The following is a 15,400-nucleotide window of genomic DNA, read 5'->3' on the forward strand; positions in this document are numbered from 1 at the left end:
TGGGGGAGGGATGGATTAGGAGGTTGGGGTTAGCAGATGTAAGCCTGTATATATAGAATGGATAGACAACAAGGTCCTACTGTATAGCACAGAGAACTGTATTCAGTATCCTGTGATAAACCATAATGGGAAAGAATATGAAAAAAAGCATGTATATGTATGTATAACAATCACTTCACTGTACAGCAGTAATTAACACAACATTGTAAATCAACTATACTTCAATTTAAAAAAAGCTTCTATGTCAAGGTTTGTCCCGTTTGTAATATTACTTTATTCATGCGTTTATTACATTTAAAGACTTAATTTCCACCCCATGGCAGGCACCAGCCAAAATGAAAAATTGTAGAAATCAAAGTCAATTCCATTAACTGTCAAAATAAAGGCCTTTATTTAATCAAGCTTTCTGAATAGCTTCCATGGGAATTTATCCTAACTACTTTAGAATTTTTATTCTTAGATCTTATGTCTCCCTATTACAGCAATCAAAAAAATATTAAATGCCTGCCATGTGTTAGGTACTCAGGACCTAAGAATTCAAGAAGGTTATGAGGATGTAGTCTCTGCCTTGAGTTTACACCTTGTGTAGTCTAGTTTTGAGCTAAGCTTTCCAGTAAAAAAGCAATTTATATGAATCCCTTTGCTATTTAATAAACAGTTTACCTGATGTGTCACACCTTTCATTGCGCTTAAACACAGCAGGTATTTTAATCAATAAATGATTGATTTAACTAAGAAGATAGAAACTCAAAACTATACTTCTAGATACCTGGCAAAGTTTCAATAGAGTTTCCACTTAAATCATGTCTTGTTCCAACACTGAGGTTCAGTTGGGAGGTGAGGGGAGAGGTGCTAATCTTTAACCCAGTGAGCATTTAAAGAAGTTAATATTTGAATTCAAGATTCAGTGTCTGCAATTTTACCTCTCCCTTCCTCTTATTGTGTTAGCTTTTATGGATCATAAATATATACAAAGTTGCTAGGCAAAGAATAAGAAGAAAAATTCAGTAAACTCAATAAATGGTTTTCCAGATAATGACTATTAAATTTTTTCAATGTAATTTACTTTGTTATATCAATATTTCTTTAGAAGTATATGCTCAAGTTAAGGAAGAAAGCTACCATCAATGTAGCCTTTTGGGTTTCAGCATTTCTATAGTAAATATCATAATAAGATTATTAACTCTGCTTTTTGAGACTAATTGCTCCAAATATTTTCTAAGTATATTTTTACTTTTAAAAATATACCTAAGCACCAAAAGTAACAGGTGTTTATTGATGGCAGAAGACATTAATGACCACCACATTGCTGAGTATTATCACCACTGAGAAGACAGATAAAGGCTAAAGGTCTTCAATTTCTACCTATAATAATTATAGCAGGTTCATCTTGTTTGCCTTTTTGATTTGGAGGAGTTTATTTCGATTGGTTTTGGCGAAGCAAGCTATGCTGATCCTCTGGTGATGTCTCTAATTACTTGTACAGATAGAAGGGACATTTTCCCTTATTTTAGGTGATATAGACCAGGCCTCTCAACTACTCTACTAAATTATGTAATATGGAAAGCATAATTAGCATATGATTGGCATATAGTTAAAAATGCTGTACTTGGGGGCTTCCCTGGTGGCGCAGTGGTTGAGAATCTGCCTGCCAATGCAGGGCACACGGGTTCGAGCCCTGGTCTGGGAAGATCCCACATGCCGCGGAGCGACTAGGCCCGTGAGCCACAATTACTGAGCCTGCGCGTCTGGAGCCTGTGCTCCGCAACAAGAGAGGCCGCGATAGTGAGAGGCCCGCGCACCGCGATGAAGAGTGGCCCCCACTTGCCGCAACTAGGGAAAGCCCTAGCACAGAAACGAAGACCCAACACAGCCATAAATAAATACATAAATAAAAATTAAAAAACAGGAGCTGTTGTTTAAAAAAAAAAAAAAAAATGCTGTACTTGGGCTTTGAAAGGGTGTACCATTAGGTTTGGGCTTTCAAAGAAGCATTTTGTTCTAAGCAAACCCCATCTTGGGGGAGCATTAGATGCCGTCATTCTCCTGACCTTCACCCACAGAATGTGATGTGATCTTAGCGCGCGTATGGCTATGTTGTATTAGATGTCTCTTTAGAGTCATTGGATCGAGGGACTCAGTGAGTTTATAAGATTCAGACCTAAAGAAATAAGATAGCAGTGGCTTTCCTAACTCCACTGTTTGCATTTCAGAAGAGCTAGGAACTCGGATGGTACGGGGCTGGAAGTACGAGAAATACCTACACCAGAAAAATCTAAGATGGAAAGTCTTCAAGTTACAGGGGTTTCAAAAAAGATACCTGTAGGTTACCCAAGGTGATAATTAAAAATCAGAACTTTGAAAATATTCCATCTTTTAGTGTGCCAATTAACAAAAAGCAACTGTTCCCTACTTAAAAACAGCTAAGCACAGATTAGCCCAGATATCTTATGAAACTGATATCTTTGTCTAATAGCTTTCTTCTTTACTTCGAGAGTGCTGCTTGAGTGTGGAAATATCCAGAAGCAGACCTAAGATGCTGATTCTTTAAGGAATGTATTTCTGATTTAAACGTTGTTTGGGAAAAGTAAAAGAACAAGACCAGTCTGTTCAGTAAATGGTACACTACCTAGTGCTATCCAGTCCTAGAAAGCCTGACACATAGTAGGTATTCAGTAAATAAGTTCTCAAAGAATGAATTTGAGGCATATCAAAAAGTTCCTCAAAGCAAAACATCTCACCCATCACCGTGATGGTGCTGAAACTTGACCAGGATCCTTAAGTTGTATTTTTTCAAGTGTTTTTGGTTGAATACCAAAGAGGGTAAAGTACCTTAAACTTTATCCGTTAACAGATTATCAAGAATTAGTTAAAGCATTGTTCTTCTTTAGGAATGAAAAGCAGGATGATATGAGGAGGGAAAGAGGAGAGATTACGGTACCAGGGAAAAGAACTGGGGGTGGGACCAGAAGAGGGATAACAAAAGCATCCAACTGAGTGAAACTGAGCAGAGAAAGTGAACACGTTCTGTCTATGGAAGTCGATGAGCTGTAGCCCAGCCAATGCTTATGCTTCATTTTATGAAGAAGGAATAACCCCATTTATCGAGAACCCTGCTATCTGTTTAGTACAGTACTGGGCAGGCACTTTCACACATATTAGCTTAATTAACTTTCAACAACCCTAAGAGGGAGGTATTATTCACTCCTATTTCACAGCCAAGGAAATTAATTGTCATAGAAAGCCACAGAGCTGAACAAGTGGTGGAAGTGAAATTCAAGCCCAAGCCTCTCTTCGTCCAAACCACACCCTTCTGTCAGAGTGCCAGGTTGGCTGCCATACTTGGCAGTGGAGCATCTTCGGCAATGTGCTAGGAAGCTGGCAATACTAGTGAATAAATCTGGCCCTTGGTAAAACCCTTCGGTTGTTACATTTTATCATTGAACTATGGTGACAAGCATCCACAATTTGTAGGACTGACTAGCACTTCTCTTGGACACTAGCCTGAATCTGCTTTATCTGCCTTGTTACAAAATAAGTTGCTTTTTGGAGTCAGTCCAAAGGATCAAAGACTACCTGAGGTCCAAGACCCTGTGGGTCCAGGGACATCTCTCCACGTCCATGATTTTAAACCGTATAATATAAATCCAGTGTTATGATCATAGAAGACACTCAAATAGCTAACTTTCAAAAGTAGCAGGGAGAATGCAGAAGTACCAAGGGGTTGGACTCTTGGATTCACATTTTGGAAAGCTTCAAATTCATAGTAAAAGATACTTAAAGCAGCATTAAAAATTCTGAGTGTGCAGTCATACAGGCAAGACTTGTTTCTGGACACTCCACCTATGATAAGAATTATTTGCTCTTTTGTAACCTATTTTTATGTATTACATTTTTTTCATCTCCCATTCCAGCATTTTGCAAATAATGTTTCTCAGTATACTAGCTCCTTGAGGCATAAACAGAGATTTTGGAAATTATAAATCCCTGAAACCATGCACACTATTGTGTAGTACCCAAGCATAAGAGATTCATCAGATAACATTAACATTTTTTGTCTCAGAGCAACGCTGCCGTGAACAAGTTAAACTTACTTAGCCTTGAAACTATTTGCAGGAATATCTATTAACATTGTTGAATTTCTGTTTCAATGAAAAGACTTTGGGAAATGCAGCTACTTTTTATATTATTTCTGTTATTATTATTTCTGAGAAGCCACCGCAATGAGAAGCCTGCCCACCGCAATGAAGAGTAGCCCCCGCTCGCCCCAACTAGAGAAAGCCCGCGTGCAGCAATGAAGACCCAACGCAGCCAAAAATAAATTAAATAAATTTAAAAAATTTTAAATTACATTAATAGAAACAGTTTACTTTGGGGAATTCCCTGACAGTCCAGTGGTTAGGACTCCGCGTTTTCACTGCCAAGGGTGAGGGTGCCCTGGTCAGGGAACTAAGATCCCACAAGCTGCACCGTGAGGGAAAAAAAAAACAATTTACTTTAAAAATGTTGTATCACCAATACTTGATAGAAATAAGGGTGAGGGTGTGTGGAAAGACAGGCTCACTGGTGCCTCTGAGTTGATCACTGATTTAGAAGATTTGTATCCTGAATGTGAAGTGGTAGGAATACACTTACCAATTTATTTCATATGTGTTTCCCTTTTTATGTGTGCCGCCCCCCCAAAAAATGATGTAAGATTGAACAGTTCTTTCAATAAGCACAAAAGGAAACTTAATGTGATTAAATAAAGAATGCTGCCACATCTGAAACTCCACAAGTCATTAATGAAATCTTTTAATTACCATACTCACTTGCATACCTTCACTTCCTAAACTCCCTCGATTTTCAAGAAAGAAATATAACATTGTCCTAGTAACAATAATTATAACTCTTATTTATTGGCACTTACTATATATTGGCACTGTACTAACATTTTACTTTAATTCTTACAGGAACAGTATGAGTTAGGAATTTTCAGAATTATAAAGGTAATAGCTTCTGGGTTGTAAAAACCCAGTAAAAAGTATGTCCAGTAAGAAATGCAGACACTCCTTAGCACGCCTTTTCCCCATAGATATCAGTGATTAACACGTTGGTATGTGTCCTTCCAGATCTTTCATATGTATGTGGAAACACACATGCACACAGCAGAGAGGTAGTAATAAATGAGATATTATAAATATATCCCTGTGAGCTGCTTTACTTAGTGTCTCCTGGAAATCCTTCTACGTCTGTGCATAGACCTCTCTCATTCTTTGAACGACAGCAGTGATTATTCAACCATTTCACCATAAGCAGGCACTATGGACTTTTTGGACTGGATGATTCTTTAAAGACCTGTCCTGCCTCTCGCCTTCCAAGATGGCCCACACTCCGTCTGTGGAGTGTATATCTCCCTGGGCCCCTCTCACTTTCCCAGATGCCCCCCATGCCCTCGGGCTGCTCTCACTCTCTGAGCTGGACCGCATTCTGTCTATGGAGTGTGTATCGCTCTAAATAAATCCACTTCTGGGGACTTCCCTGGTGGCGCAGTGGTTAAGAATCCGCCTGCTAATGCAGGGGACATGGGTTCGAGCCCTGGGCTGGGAAGATCCCACATGCCGCGGAGCAACTAAGCCCGTGCGCCACAGCTACTGACCCTGCGCTCTAGAGCCCGTGAGCCATAACTACTGAAGCCCGCGTGCCACAACTACTGAAGGCCGCATGCCTAGAGCCCGTGCTCTGGAACAAGAGAAGCCACCGCAATGGGAAGCCTGCGCGCCACAACGAAGAGTAGCCCCTGCTTGCCGCGACTAGAGAAAGCCCACGTGCAGCAACGAAGACCCAACGCAGCCATCAATCAATCCACTTCTTACCTATTACTTAGTCCCTCACTGAATTCTTTCTGTGACGAGACACAAAGAACCTGAGCTTCATTAAGTCCTGAGACCAGGTGTGATTTTAAAAGACAAGGGGTTCAACTCCCAGTCTGGGTTTTGGCTGGGTTCAAGTCCCATCTGAGTTGTGCGGCTTCAACTCCACCCTAGAAACGGACGCCTGATGCTGGTTTTAATAATGAGCTCCCTTCCAGCGCTGCCCTCCCTTTGGAGTGGGCAGGGGGGGCCAGGAGGGCGGGGGGCAGGGGAGCACGGATTTCAACAGTCCTTCTGTAACCCAGCAGGACCCCCTGGGGCCTTCCCGGGACAGACCCCTTGCCCATATCCTCTGCTTTAGCTCCTCTCTGAAGTACCTGGATAACAGCATCTGATGCACTTCTCCTGAATTGTTTCACAGATGTGAAAATCCCCCACCAAATGGAAGAAGGTGACTACTGATACTTGATGACCAGGAGCACGTAGCCCCCAGGCCTACGGGAGGCTGAGGATTGATAATGTTAACCCCTGGGACACTGCCCTGAGACTTCAGCATCAGCCAATCAGAGAACTGTGCACAGGCTGATAACATATCCTGCGATGCCCACTCCCTCCCCTGGCCTTTCAAAATGCTTTGCTGAAACTCATCAGAGAGTTTGGGCTTTTTGACCACTAGCTGTCCTGGACTACCTGTATGGCCTTACAATAAATGCTGCACTTTCCTTCACCACACACACACACACACAAAATAATAATAATAAAATAATAAAGACCTATCCTATGCATTGTGGGATGTTACCAGCATTCCTGCCCTCCACCCACTGGAGGCCAGTAGCAAACCACCTCTCCTCCACCAACCCACCCCCAGCGTGACCACCAAAAAACACCTCCAGATATATTGTCTCCTGAGAGACAAAACTCCTTCCCTCGCACCACCAATGAGAATCACTGGTAGAGAAGGATATTTATGTTGTTATTTTCAACAATGTGAAACGGATTCGCTGAACATCTTGGTATTATTTATCACAAACCACTTTTTTACAGTTGAGAAGACCGAGGCTAGGAAGGTTGATCTGCCCGAGGTCCCACTGCTATAAATAGTAAAGGGGAGATAGGAACCCAGTTCTATTCTTGTCTCCAGAGTTCATGATTTTAGCCTTCAGTTCCACTGTAATTTGACTATCCAGAGGTTGTTTGAGAAGCCACTCTAAAAAGAGACTGTCTGAGCAGTGACTATCACTACCTGTTGACAGTAAATAAATATTAAAGCTATCTCAGCTCTGACAAACATCCTTCAGCTTCTTCTGACAGAATCAGGAGATAGAATTTTTCAGCTTTCTAAAGGTGCCCATAGCAGAACAAGTCACCTGTAATAAACATTTAAACAGAAGACTTGATGAATTTTTAGAACATAGAGCTAATGTAGTATCACCACAGTTGACATACCCAACTATGATGAAGCGCCCTGAAAGCTAACCTAGTTTATACTGGCAGCAGGTCCAAGGGCAGGGTCCTAGACCTCTCATTAGCAGCAGTGAGCGTAGACATGTATGAAGCTCCTACTGCATACAGCAGCACACTGCTCGGCCCCAGAGCTGGGCAGGGTCTTGTAACCCTGAGCAATCGAAAATAAGGCAGATCAAGCAACAGAGGGAGAGTGAAACAAATTCAGAATTAATCTAGCTGTTAATATTGATTGAGTGCTAACTCTGTACCACATATTTCAATCAGCTGTTATCTCACTCCCTTCCACAAATATTTAAGCACCTCCTATGCGCCAGATGGGCCACCAGGTGCTACAGATATAAGAGTAGACCAGAGAGGCACAAAGCACACCTCTAGAAAAGCAAGTGAAAGACATTCAGTAACTAGTTGCTTAAATAACTGTGATCCGTGGTGGGGGGTGGGGAGGGAATGTATAATAACAAGGTAGGGGATGGAAGAGGCTTTCTTAAAAAGTACATTGAGCTCTGAGGACGGAGTATGAATTAACATTCAACAGCACGGGTTGAACCCTCAGGCAGAATGGGTCACGGTGTAACTGAGGACATGAGAGAAGACAACCAGGGCCAGGTTAGATCAAGCAGAGCATGTGGGGTCATGTTATGGATTTTTATCTTTGCTCCAAAAAAGTCCAAGGAAAAACCAATGGAGGTTTTGTAAGCAGTGGAGTCTCCTGATTCCATTTGGAGTTTCCTAGTCTTTCTGCTTTAGTATTATTACTGTTATCTTAACAGAAAAGAGAATCAGACACCAAGTCTTAAGAGATTAGACTAACTTGCCTACTACAACATATTCTTTCCCTGCTAGAAAAATAAGAGGGGAACAATAACCCTGAGCCACTTTATTAACAAGTAATGGCTCCTTCCCAGTACTGGCCTTAAAATTTTCCCCTCGCTGGGGATTTTGGGACCTCTGGTTAAACAATGAACCAAGGCTTCGAAAGCTTAACGGAGGACATGTTGCTACTGATTCTCTGCTTCTCTTTTGCTCTTTAGTTTTCATACCTGTAAAGTGAGAATATTCCTCCTGAGGAGTCATCGGATGGAGAATACTATGATGAATAAAGACGGATTGTTAATAGAGTTCTAAGAACAAAAAATTCTCAGGGATCCTAAGTTAAGTCCCGGCAACCATCACTTATGGGCTGTTATTTTTAAATCTGCCTCCCTAAACATCATCCGTAAATTCACTGCTTTCTTATTTCACTGCTGATGAAGCAGTCTCCACAGCACCTGAGCTGACCCTTTCCAGAGGGTCTGTGACAACAACCGAATGATTGCTTCACCTGACTGTGGGCACCTGAAGATACAGAACAGTAAAAGTCTGAAATGTTTTGCCATTACCTTGGCCATAAATTTCTCTCAGGAACTGATCATACTGCACAATTCTTGCTTTTTAATTAGGCTATCACCCATCTTCACTCGTTCATGTTACATTTCTTGTTTCTTCAGTGGTCTCCAGGAACTAACTGCGACTGATGTTTTTCACAGCTGTTTTTAATTCCCTGGCCTCAACTTTACAGGTTTTGTTGGTTAAATCATTTGTTTCAAAGTATAATTTCTCTGGGTTTCTAGTTTCTTCATCTGTAAAATGTAAAGAATTTGGATTTGATACTCCCTTCTAACCAAATATTTCTATGATTTCTTTTAGTCTTCCCATTATTCAAACGTAAGAGTAATTTGAGAAATATGACCAATGAGTTGCATTTACCCCTTCACAGCTTTAGAGAACACTTTTTTTTTTCTGTAACTTGATACCAAACATTACATACTTTGCCCAAACTGTTGGCTTTTGAAGGAATGAATACAGTCAGGCTTCTTTCCGCAGCACTGAAGGAGAACATCCATTGTTTACCAGTGGGGCTCAAAAATCAAATATTCTAGTTTAACAGGAGAGGGACATGTGACTAAGTCCATTTTATGCTTGGTTTTGGTAATGTCAAAAATGCATTTTGCCAATAACTGCTGGAGAGGGTGTGGAGGAAAGGGAACCCTCCTGCACTGTTGGTGGGAATGTAAGTTGGTGCAGCCACTATGGAAAACAGTATAGAGGTTCCCTAAAAAAACTAAAAATAGAGCTACCATATGATCCAGCAATCCCACTCCTGCATATATATCCAGAGAAAACCATAATTTGAAAAGAGACATGCACCCTGATGTTCACTGCAGCACTATTCACAATAGCCAAGACATGGAAGCAACCTAAATGTCCATCAATGGATGAATGGATAAAGATGTGGTATGTATATACAATGGAATATTACTCAGCCATAATAAAGAATGAAATAATGCCATTTGCAGCAACATGGATGGACCTAGAGATTATCATACTAAGTGAAGTAAGACAGAGACAAGTATCATGATATCACTTATATGTGGAATCTAATTTTTAAAAATGATACAAAAACTTATTTACAAAACAGAAACAGACTTACAGATATCAAAAACAAACTTATGGTTACCAAAGGGGAAACGTGGCATGGCGGGGAGGGATAAATCAGGAGCTTGGGATTAACATACACACACTACTATATGTAAGATAGATAACCAACAAGGACCTACTGTATAGCACAGGGAACTCTACTCAATACTCTGTGATAACCCATATGAGAAAAGAATCTGGAAAAGAATGAATATATGTATATGTAAAACTGAATCACTTTGTTGTACACCTAAAACAAAACATTGTAAATCAACTACCTCCAATAAAATTTTTTAAAAATCAGTTTTGCTGTTAAAATATTATTTTGCTATCTTTTCCTTTTATTAGAATGTCTTCTTCAAAGGTCATAGGGGGAAAAAGTCATGCTTCTGGGAAAACTATAGATTCACCTAATCTCATGATCCAGCCTCTTCCAGTGGACAGAGTTGAGCCGTGAGTCCCAACCAGAGAGATACCTGAGCTCACGGCTGTTGAGGTCCTCAATGAACTCACCATTCATTCCACTTCCACCGAGGAAGAGCCATCTAGACTTTCCCTTATCCCTTAAAGACCTCTACATGGACTGGGTGAATTTTTATTGAATTGATTTGTTTTCATTTCTGAAGTTCCCCTGTTCTGCCCCTTGAGTGACTTTGCATTAAATTGTAATCAGCTTAAAACAAGTCACACAATCGTTTGCTAACAAACTTAAATCATAGCAAAGTCAAGAATTAAAAAAACAAAAACAGAAAACAATGCCATAGTCCCCAGTAACTTGCTGTCATTCTATTTTCATGCCAACAGTTATGTTTGGAGAGTTGTTATCTCCAGTACAAAAAATCCTTTTGGAGATTGTAATAACCAAGACTAGCACCCACATTGTTATGCTTTATCGTTGGGCCTGAATTCTGTTGATATTTTCCATCTATTCAGTCTCCTTGTAACTAGCTATTCTCTTTCCTCCTCCACACCAACTTCTTAGGACCAGATCTAAAGCCAAAAAGGCATCAAAACACCAAAGTTGATGCTTTCCTTCCCAGAAAGTTGGTGATTTATTATAGAACCCAGTAGAAGAGGTGTAATGGAACTGATCATCAAGCAGGCATAATAAAACCAGAAGAATTAGGAAAGGATCATCTATTCAAAATAGAATTCCATACCTTCTCACTGCCCTTCATGGCAAAGTTTCAAAATTTACCTAGAAACAATGCCTTTCAGTCCGTATTTAGAGAAGACAGGAAAATTGCAAAATATCACTGCTACAGGTAACTTGTTGACTCAGTTTTACTTTACATTATACTGCTGTTCGAATGTTTATATCCCCCCCAAATATGATACTGAGATCCTAATGCCCAATGTGATGGTATTAGGAGGTGGAGTCTTTGGGAGATTTTAAGTCCTGAGGGCTCACCCTCAGGAATGAGATTAATGCCCTTATAAAAAAAAAAGGCCTGACAAACTGAATATGATATGGCCTTGCCCTTGAGGAAATCACAAACCAGGGAGAACAATCTACGAAGCTAATCATAATATTAATATATGTTTATTAATAAAAAGAAAATATACAAATTTCCTTGTACCTTCCATTGGTACAGTATATCAGGCATTTGAAACCATGGAAGACTAAGTACAAACACAATGAGATTGGGTGGTTATTGCCAAGGTGCATTGATGCTGCTCAAAAATAAACTAGATGCTAAAGGAAATTAACAAGGGGTGGGGGGAGGCCTGACACAGAGCTCCCTGGCCCCTTAGACCACGTGAGGACACAGCAACCCAGAAGAGGGCCTTGACTAGACACCAAATCTGGCAGTGCCGTTATCCTGGATTTACCAGCTTCCAGAACTGTAAGAAACAAATGTTTCTTGTTTATAAGTCACCCAGTCTCTGGCATTTTGTTACAGGAGCTCAGACAGCCTAACACATTACTTTTCCAGAAAGTTGGTTTTGTCAGGACAGACTGGTATTCCAGAGAGAAGGAGGGAATGAGTTGTAGGGAAAGAAGGTGGAAAAAAAGAGTTGGGGGGAACGCTGGAAATAAATTGCCTGATTCGAAGCTGGCCTGCAGCTTGGAGTGCAGTTATAGGTGGAATGCTTGAGTCCATTCTTGAAGGAAGGCCCTAAACTTGTCCAAGAATTCAATCCCCAGTGTTCCTTCAAATCAGACACAAATCTGAAGGATACAGGTAAAACATATGTAAAATGGAATTTTATATATATTATATATCCCTACTTTAGGGAACAAAGCCATTTTACATTTGAGTTATGTATGTACCATGCTATGCAATTTATAAAGTGATATAGCTATCAAGACCATTTTTAAGCGATAAAACTGAGATTCAGGGAGGCCATTACACATGCTCACTATCACTCAAGTGAAACACACACAGAGCTAAGATTCAAACATGAGCATGTCCAACTTCCAAGGCCACATTGTCTTTTTATACCTTACCTTCCTAACCTTAAAACTGTGTATGCTTATTCATCTAATAGTTCCCCAAGGCCCCTTTCTCCAGTCTTGAACACACTGCTCTTACCATTATACAGTATTGATATACACATTTAGGATACTGAATCCAAGGAAAAAATTCAACAAAAGGCAGTATTTTACAGGCTGAATTTAAGTGTCACTTTCAAAAAGAAATATTTTCACTGGCACTTAGAATGCATTTTATAATATTATGACCAACCATTATAATGTCTACTCTAGGCAAAATTATGAAATAGCTTAACTTTGTCTTTCAAGACATTGGCCACATAAATTCTGTGCCTTATCACATCTTAAGAAGGATACGAAAATCATTCAGGATTAAGTACTTCAAAATAGATGAAAGCTTTGCTTTCTGTAGGATTTAAGGTGCTGCCTGACTTCTCAGATTCTTCTGTATGTTTACAAAGATCAGGAAGCTTTAAGACAGGAAACATCTTCCAAAATTATTTGACACAGAATACTTTTTTCCCCACATAGAATCTCAAGGAATCCATTTTAGGAAATTCTGGCTCACAGGAGACCAGCCAAGTTTTCCCTGCAACTGCAACGGTTGAATTTTTCCTCTATGTGTCCCTAATGAGTAAGAACTATAAATGAATGATCCAAAATGAAATCAACAATTCCACAAAATACTTTGGAATAAATTTAACAAAAGAAATACCAACTTAGACTCTGAAAACTACAAATCATTGTTGAAAGAAATCAAATAAGATCTAAATAAATGGAAAGGCATCTCATGTTCATGGATTAGAAGACAATGTTGTTAAAACAACAATAATCCACAAATTGATCTATAGAGTCAATGCAATCCTTAGCAGAATCCCAGCTGGCTTCTTTGTAGAAACTGACAAGCTGATCCTAAAATTCATAGGAAACTCAAGGGACTTAGAACAGCTAAAATGGTCTTGAAATAGAAGAACAAAATTGGAAGACCCCCGAATCCCAATTTCAAAACTTACTACAAAGCGACACTAATCAAGACAATGAGGAACTGGCATAAGGTTAAACATATTGGTCAGTGGAATAGAGTTGACAGTCCAGAAATAAATCCTTGTATCTATAATCGATTGATTTTCAACAAGGGTACCGAGATCATTTAGTAGGGAAAGAATAGCCTTGTCAACAAATGGTACTGGAACACTGGACAGGCACATGTACAAGACTGAAGTTGGACCCTTACTTTACACCATGTAGAAAAATTAACTTTAAAAAATGGATCAAAGACCTACATGGAAGGGTCAAAACTATAAAATTATTAGAGAAAAACATAGGGGTAAATCTTCATGACCTTGGATTTGGAATGAATTATTAAATATAACACCAAAAGCATGAGCATCAACAAAAAGTAGACAAATTAGGCTTCATCAAACTTAACAACTTTTGTGCTATAAGACAGTGAAAAGACAAGCCACAGAATGGGAAAAAATATTTGCAAATCCTATCTAACATGGAACTTGTTGTCAGAATATATGAAGAACTTTTATAATTCCCAATAATAAAAAAGATAACCCAATTTTAGAAAGGGCAAAAAAAAAATCTGAATTGACATTTTCCCAAAGAACATAAACAAATGGCCAATGAGTGCCATGTAAAGATACTCAACATCACTAGTCATTAGGGAGATGCAAATGAAAATCACAATACCACTTCACACCCAGTAGGATGGCTATAATAGAAAAGTCAAATAATAATAAGTGCTGGCAGAATGTGGAGAAATCAGAATCCTCATATTCAGCTATAGGAACATAAAATAGAGAGGCCACTTTTTGGAAAACAATCTGGCAGTTTCTCAACATTTAAACATTACCATTTGACTCAGCAATTCCACCCCTAATTATATACCCAAGAGAACTGAAAACATATTCACACAAAAGCTTGCATATGAATGTTCACAGCAGCATTATTTATAACATCCAAAAGGTAGAAACTATCCATAGGTCCATCAACTGATAAATGAAAAAGCAAAAAAATATCTATACAATGGAATGTTATTCGATCATGAAAGGAATGAAGTACTAATACATGCTACAGCATGGATAAACTTTAAAAGTATTGTCCTAAGCGAAAGAAGCCAGTCACAAAAGATCACATATTACGTGATTCCATTTATACGAAATATCCAGAACAGGAAAGTATTGATATATAGTGACAGAAACTCGATTAGTGATCAGCTGGGAGGAGGAGAGATGGAAGGGCTGGTGGGTGATAGCTAAAGGAGTACTGAGTTTCTTTTTGAGGTGATGAAAATGTCCTAAAAATCGATTATGGTAAAGGCTGCAAACTCCAAGTATACTTTCTGTGTACTTAAATGAATTTTATGTTGTATGATTATATCTCAATAAAGCTTTTCCCACAACATAATCTATAGCACAGATACTCAAAATGTGGTTAGTGGGATTGTGCCTTCTGTGAACTGTTTGTTGTTAGTCTATGAAAAGTTGAGGAGCTTGCACCAAAATATGAAACTGTAGCAAGACTTTCCCCAAAAGGAAATTGTGCATTGATTATACAAGCATAAGTTTCTTATCTCATAAATAAGCTCTTTTGAGTAGCACTGATCTATAGCACCTCACACTTGAAACAGAATGATTTCCAGTGTCTTTGGTGACTACATCCCCTGAGACTGAAATGAGGAGGGCTAGTGATTCTGTAAGAGGGGCTACTCCAAAGTTTCCATACTGGCAGATGGATCATGGGGGGCCATGAAGGACAGAAGAGACCCTTGAGGGAGGTGCCAGAGTGGGAGCAAGGGTAGGGTACGGAAGGGATCAGCAAAAAGGGAAGAATAGGAACAGAAATTTAAAGATATTGTGAGAGGGAAAGTTGAACAAGAAAACCAGAGTTAAGACAACAGCAATAACAATTTATCCAAGTTTAGCTTCTTTACGAAGCATATGGAAACCTTAAAGATGCTGGCGTCAACGTGCTGCCCCCTGCCCTGGTTGGGATTCAGAAGGACTGAAAGTCAGGAATCTATACAACAAGCACCCCAGACATTTCCAACCATGCTGAAACAGCGAACCAGAGGAAGAAGCAGAAAATAAATGCACATGGCAGTAGAGGAACAATTTCCGGGATTTTATGGAATCTGTAGTAGTTACAAGAGTACTCTGAAAATTGAAGCCGAGTCCTT

The sequence above is a fragment of the Balaenoptera borealis genome (assembly GCF_965194805.1).
Source record: "Balaenoptera borealis genome assembly, chromosome: 5".
Lineage (NCBI taxonomy): Eukaryota > Metazoa > Chordata > Mammalia > Artiodactyla > Balaenopteridae > Balaenoptera > Balaenoptera borealis.